A 7654-nucleotide genomic window follows, 5' to 3' on the forward strand; every position below is an offset into this window, starting at 1 on the left:
ATGCAGCCCCACAGCCAACTCCCAACAGAGCATCACACCAGTCAAACTGCTCTCTGGCTATAAACCTCAAACTGAATCGGTTTAGGAATAATACTTAATCCTCAATGGTCAAGTTTGAACTCTCTCCCATACACCACTCCCATGTTGTTTTCAGCCTGTGGCCTTTTAAGCCAGAGCTTTACCTTTACCCTCTAGACAGCCCTTCATGTAGTGAAAAAAAGTTCATACAATGAGGCCGAATATATTTATCATATTAAACTTTATTATTATTATACATATTATTATAACACATAATCATATATAGTAAATACATTTTTACATATACAAGTTATTTTTGTAGTATTGAAGTATGTCTTTTATTCCCCCGGGTCACTATGATTCTCTTTCTCTTTACTTTCTGTCTTTCCTATTTCTTTTCTTCTTCTTCTTCCCTTGTTTTTGTTGGGTCTCATTTGCTTTCTGAGCACCTTCTTCTTTCTTTTGTTCAACTCTACTTTCAGGTTCATCATTTTCCTCTACCAATTCTGCTCCTGTACTTTCTTCTGTCTCTTTCTCTGGTTTAGCAGAGACCTCATGAGGGGGATCAGTCTTTATAATAGACACAGGCACTTCCTTCCCTTCATTTTCTGTTTCTTTCTTAGGAATATCTTCCTTTTCATTACAGTTTTCTTCTGGCATCTGTATTTTAACACCTAAAACATAAGAGCGTAAAACTTCAATTAACTCTTTCATACAAGGCAGTCATAGTATCTCTGTGGCAACCCATAGTAATCAATGAATCAATGTCTGAACAGCAGAATAACAAATATAACTCTCAACCGTCAGCTCATTTCTCCACTTCACTTAGTTTGTACTTACTTTCTGTTATCTCTGTATCAGCACAGATCTCTTGAGGGGGATCAGTCTTTATAGTATACTCTGTAGGTACTTCCTTGCCTTTATTTTCTATTTCTTAGTTAGGAATATCTTCCTTTGTCTTAGAGTCTTCTTCTGGCATCTGTATTTTAACACCTAAAACATAACAGTGTAACACTTCAATTAACTTTTAAAAAAGGCAACGTTTGCTCTATGGCAACCCATAGCAACCAATCAGATGTCTTCTTTCACATAGCAGACCAGAAAAAATAATTTCTCATTGGTTGCTAGGAGTTACTAGAGCTAAAGATTTCCATCAATGTATTTTTTTTTGTAAATGTCTAATTGGTATATTATAGTTTTATAGCTTTCCCTATAACCTGCCTTGTCCTCATATGTTGTACAAAAGTGGAAATCGCATCATGGCTAGAACATTCCTTAATCTTACATATGATTTTGACAGGAGAGAACAACTATCGCCCTGGATAATATTACTTTATAGGGACAGTGTCTTTTTTATCTATATGAACCTATTTCAGACATTTATAGGGTGGAAATGTCACAGACAAAGGACAATATAATCATTTTTACCTTGTACAACGACTTGGAGGCAACGCAGCTCTTCCTCGGCTTCTCTTAGTTCTTTTACGTGTTTGTTACTGAGACAGAACAGATAAAAATAATGTTTAAGATCAAATTCTACTCTAAAATATAAATAGAAATCTACAAGGGATGGGACCAATTCATTTATGCCTTTAGAAATCATTAGATATTGTATATCTTTATAAAAACAGGAAAACCTGTCCATATATTTCTACTTATTAAAGAAAAATAATTGTAAATTTAATTCGGTTTATCTATATAGCACCGTAATTGTCCTTACCAGAATCGAATAGATAAAGCCAGGACTGCGACTATAAGTAAGCCAATGCATCCACCAGCAACACGGATAAGTATTTTCATAGGGATATCTGCAACATGACAAACACATATGTTACTCATTATATAACCATGTAAGTGATAGACATGTTTAAGGGCAGTGGTCTAACATGGATTCCTCATCATATATAAAAGGCCATTTGTTAATTTGTTCTGTGTCACCAGTGTTAAAGGGCCCCTGCTAGAAAAATTAAATTTTAAAATGGAAATATTATATTATTATTAGTATTTAAGTGTGAAGATAAAGGGGTTGTTCCTCTTTTGAGTTAACTTTTAGTTGATGTAGAGAGTGATCTTCTGAGACAATTTGCAATTGGTTTTTATTTTTTTTTATTATATGTGGTTCCTGAGTTATTTAGCCTTTTATTCAGCAGCTCTCCAGGTTTCTATTTAAACTACCTGGTTGCTAGGATCTAAATTAACCCAGCAACCATGCATTGATTTGAGTAAGAGATTAGACTATGAATAAGAGAGGCCCGAATAGAAAGATGAGTAATAAAAAGTAGCAACAACAATATATTTGTAGCTTTGCAGAACATTTGTTTTTTTTAGATGGGGTCAGTGACCCCAGTGACCCATTTGAAAGCTGAAAAGAATCAGAAGAAAAAGGCAATTCATATAAAAACGATTAAAAAATGAAGACAAATTGAAAAGTTGCTTAGAATTGCCCATTCTATACTTAGGGGCTGATTCATCAAGGGTCGAATATCGAGGGTTAATTAACCCTCGATATTCGACTAGGAACTAAAATCATTCGACTTCGAATATCGAGGTCGAACGATTTAGCGCAAATCCTGCGATCGAACGATCGAAGGATTATTCGTTCGATCGAACGATTAAATCCTTCGAATCGAACGATTCAAAGGATTTTAATACAACGATCGAAGGAATATCCTTCGATCAAAAAATCTCAGGCAAGCCTATGGGGACCTTCCCCATAGGCTAAGATTGACTTCGGTAGCTTTTAGCTGCCGAAGTAGGGGGTTGAAGTTTTTCTTAAAGAGACAGTACTTCGACTATCGAATGGTCGAATAGTCGAACACAGTCACACTCCCTTCCCAGAGATTATTATCCCACTGTTACTATAGACACCATCTCTCCCTACTATACCTGCTATCCCACAGTCACACTCCCTTCCCAGAGACTATTATCCACTGTTACTATAGGCACCATCTCTCCCTACTATACCTGCTATCCCACAGTCACACTCCCTTCCCAGAGACTATTATCCACTGTTACTATAGGCACCATCTCTCCCTACTATACCTGCTATCCCACAGTCACACTCCCTTCCCAGAGACTATTATCCACTGTTACTATAGACACCATCTCTCCCTACTATACCAGCTATCCCACAGTCACACTCCCTTCCCAGAGACTATTATCCACTGTTACTATAGACACCATCTCTCCCTACTATACCTGCTATCCCACAGTCACACTCCCTTCCCAGAGACTATTATCCACTGTTACTATAGACAACATCTCTCCCTACTATACCAGCTATCCCACAGTCACACTCCCTTCCCAGAGACTATTATCCACTGTTACTATAGACACCATCTCTCCCTACTATACCTGCTATCCCACAGTCACACTCCCTTCCCAGAGACTATTATTCACTGTTACTATAGGCACCATCTCTCCCTACTATACCTGCTATCCCACAGTCACACTCCCTTCCCAGAGACTATTATCCACTGTTACTATAGGCACCATCTCTCCCTACTATACCTGCTATCCCACAGTCACACTCCCTTCCCAGAGACTATTATCCATTGTTACTATAGGCACCATCTCTCCCTACTATACCTGCTATCCCACAGTCACACTCCCTTCCCAGAGACTATTATCCATTGTTACTATAGGCAACATCTCTCCCTACTATACCTGCTATCCCACAGTCACACTCCCTTCCCAGAGTCTATTATCTTCAGTGTTACTATAAGCACCCTGCTCCATACAACCTCTGCAAGGTCCCAGTTTGCTCGGGTCCCTATGCAGTCACCGCATACTTACAGGTTACTAATTAGAAGTTTTATCTCATTAAATAAACTTGGGTTGTTAGGCTCTCAGATAATCAGAATTCAAGTAAAACTTTGCCCCCAAAACGAATACTTAAGCAAAAGATAATTTACATTTTATTAAGTGGCATATTAAACAATCTTAAACTAGAATATGTATATAAGTAAATATTGCCTTTTTACATCCTTTCCCTTGATTCACCATTTTGTGAAGGCTCATGTGACCTAATATGTTTGTTTTGTTTGTGTGTGCCGTGAATCGTAGGATCCCAGGGGGTGGTCCTTAGTACTTAAAATTGCAATTTTCTATATAGGATTACCAAATGGCACATACTACTAAAATCCCACATACTAATATGTGGGATAACTAAACCACCTTGCTGCCCACATTGTTACTACATCTCTGGACAAGGAACCCCCCTCAGACTAATGGAAGCCTTCTCTGCCTTACCCTAAATGTAGATTTCATATGCTTCCCATGTCAGTCTGGCAAAATGCACATAGAAACAACATAACGCCATATGTACCATGCTTCCACACATAAAATAGTTCTCATTGTAATCCCAAGTGATACTTCATTGCCAGAGAACATCTCACAGGAACAAGGCATGGCTCAGCATACTTACATAAGTACTTATTTTCCTCCCAAATCTGACAATATAGCCAGAAAGCCCAAGGGTGACATGAGCCTTTCGTGTTCGAGACGACTCCTGGTGCAACTCTATGCCCCCGACAAGATGAAACAAGTCAACAAATCCTGCCCTGGTCCTTATCCTAAATCCTTCTCTGCAGGGAAAACCTTTATAGAAGAAAAGGCAACAATTATTGCACTTTAAAAGTGTTATTAAATGTGTAATTATCCTTAAAGAGCAAATTGCCCCATAAATGTTATTATTTTGTATATTTTTGTGCCACATCTGGTGCTTTCCTGCTGCTTTGAAGACAATTTTACCCTTAAAGTGGAACTGTCACCCAGACACAAAAATCTGTATAATAAAAGTCCTTTTCAAATTAAACATGAAATCCAATTTCTATTTTTTATTAAAGCATTCATAGCTGTTGTAAGCTTATTTAAAAATCTCAGCTGTCAATCAAATATTCTCTGTCCCTCCTCTATGCCAGTGGCATAGAGGCGGGGCAGACAATTACTTTCACTTTCCATTCAGCACTTCCTACATGTCACTGCTCTCCACACCCCCCCCCCCCCGTTCTCTTTACCGTTTAATTGTGTAACCAGGGCAAGGAAATGGACATCAGGTCCCCCATTCTGGTGCACAAACAAGATTCTGAGATGATACAAGACTTGCCTTAATAAAACTGTCCACAAAATGGCTGCTTCCTGCTTGCTATAATTATGAATTCCCAGACTGAAGGAAACAAAATTCAAATAATTTATATAGTGTAATTAAAGTTCATTTTGTTTGACTAATGTGATAAAATAGAATTTGGAAATTTTTTTTGGGTGACGGGTCCCCTTTAAAAAACAAGCTTTTTATCTACTGTAGAATTCAGCATTTTGTAACGTCAAGGGCCTAATTTACTAATGAATTTAGGACTAGGTGCAAATTTGTGTCCATATAAACGCAGTTCACTTGTGCCAGGCCTCTGTAAACCATTGCAACTATTTATTGTGACTATAGGTGGCCATGCATGGGCAGATTTAAGCTTGAAGAGGCTGAATAGTTGCAATGGTTTAGGCACAATATTGCCACTAAACACTACAAATACCACAGGGGCTTCTGCAAGATGCCCAAGGCAGTTAATATGTATTGTGCCTGTGTAGGGAAGGGCAGTTTTGGCCTTACATCTTCTACCCACCTAGGAATATATCAATGCGTTCTATATTTGAAATTATTAATAATCAGCACAGTTATTATGACAGATGTAACCGCCTTTTCTCCTGTTTTGATAACTTCCCATTAAAGGAGAACTAACCCCCCAATAAGAAAAGCCCCATCTTCTACCCTAGATAGCCCCCCCTCCCTGCTTCCCCCCCTCATAGTTCATTACCCCTGAAAGTGTCCCTAACAGCAGGCTGACGTATCAGTGCAAAGTAAAAGAAGTGGAGCTCATAGGTGCCCTCTTCCAGATCTTCCCTCTTTTCTTCAGTAAGGGAGTAACGTATTGGCGCATGCGGCCTGGTATTGCAGCTACTTCACTTGCGCCAAAAGTGCCCTAAATTGCAAAGTGAAGGATCCAAAGGAGATCCGGAAGATGGCACTCATGAGCTACTCTGCACAGATACACAAGCATGCTGTTAGGGACACTTTCAGAAGTAATGAACTATGTGGGGCGGAAGCAGAGAGGGAGGACTATCTAGAGTAGCAGATGGAGCTTTTCTTATTGGTGGCAGGCCCGGAACTAGGGGTAGGCAGAGTAGGCACGTGCCTAGAGGCTATCGGCGCATGCTTGCACGAGCGCGTATGTGCGACTATTGCCGCTTATGCACACCCAGTCGGCACTGTGACCGTCCAGGTTGCCTAGGGCGCCTGGCCGCTCAGGCCCGGCTCTGATTGGTGGGATTTAGCTCTCCTTTAAGCTCAGCTTCTCACCAGCAGCTCAGAGCTCATTGAGCATGTGCAGTGCCACTGACACACAAAAAAATGGCCTAACAAGAAGATAGATCAACTGGGAAAAGTACAGCATTTCTACACCTACTGGGGGGTCCTCGTGCAAGGCAGGTTGCAAAAGGGCAAAAACACAGGCACAACCCTACATGTTTTTTGGATTTTGCTTCCTGCACTGCGGGTAGAATTGAGCTCCATTTGAAACAGAGATCTGAGTGTGAGTGCAGTCAGACCATTTAGTATTTCAGGCTTCAGCCAGTGGTGGAACTATAGAGGAAGCAGATCCTGTGGCTGTGGGGGCCCGGATCATCAGCATCCTCTATAGTTCTGAAAAACCCATTCCCAATAGAGTCCTGCAGCGGGTCGTGTACCCTGTGGGTTGCGGCTAGAAGTTCCGGGTGCAGATATAGACGCGGGTCGGTGGTTCTGCGGGTCTTCTCAATAGTGATTTTTACTCCTTTTTTCTGATCATGCCTACTTCCAATGATGTCACTTCTGGTTTACAACGACAGCACTTCCTGATTCTTGATGGTCAGCGGGTCGTGGGTCTGGGTTGCGAATAAGGTACTTGCGGGTAAGAATGCGGGTTGCGGTCCGGGTTGCAGATTGCAGGTTGCAGCTACGGGTTCCAAAAATGGACCCATGCAGGACTCTAATTCCCAATCGCTCACTTACCTTTGAGCAGGAAGATGCAGGAAGGCGTCGGACAGGACAGGTGGGGGCAGGAATGGGCCATATCAATGGGGGGGGAGTAGGTGGGCATGGTGCGGGAAGTAGACAGGCGGGGAGCACTTGCCCCCACTAATAATACAACTGGCTTCAGCTCTCCTGTAACTCATATCAACCAATAAAATGTTTACATTCAATATGATACCTGTAGAGCTGTCAAGGCTAACTGCTGATTGGTTGCTGCGATTTTCGGACCTGGAGATAATCGTTATCAAGCCGCATCATAGACCCACACACATGGGGTACAGAATTCTGTAGTACACTAATTATGTCTCCTGAAAAAAACCAAACATTTGTTATCAGTTAACGACCATGATTAAACGATCAACTCTATTTAGTAACAGCACTAGTACAAACCTGTAGCGCGAGCCCCAAATTTTCAAGAAGTTAAAAGACAATTTATGCTGCTGATTTCTCAGAGCAGAGACGAAAAAAGCTGAATATAGAGGATCCAGCACTTCCTTCCAAACACAGACACGCTGACCTTTGGGGAACATATAGGAAATAATAGAAATTCTTTCAATCCCATTGAGAATGCCC

The 7654-nt window shown here is 40.7% G+C and overlaps 1 long non-coding RNA gene across 1 annotated transcript; it reads right to left on the bottom strand.

The window, feature by feature from the left end:
* Window positions 1-270: 270 nt before the first annotated feature.
* On the bottom strand, window positions 271-7398 carry LOC108696317. Its single transcript, XR_001932233.2, has 6 exons — window positions 7260-7398; window positions 4445-4617; window positions 1739-1826; window positions 1447-1514; window positions 859-1011; window positions 271-692 (listed from the first exon to the last, which is right to left on the bottom strand). It is a non-coding gene; the product is annotated as an uncharacterized LOC108696317 (long non-coding RNA).
* Window positions 7399-7654: the final 256 nt, after the last annotated feature.

Source organism: Xenopus laevis, chromosome 1L (assembly GCF_017654675.1).
Source record: "Xenopus laevis strain J_2021 chromosome 1L, Xenopus_laevis_v10.1, whole genome shotgun sequence".
Taxonomy (NCBI): domain Eukaryota; kingdom Metazoa; phylum Chordata; class Amphibia; order Anura; family Pipidae; genus Xenopus; species Xenopus laevis.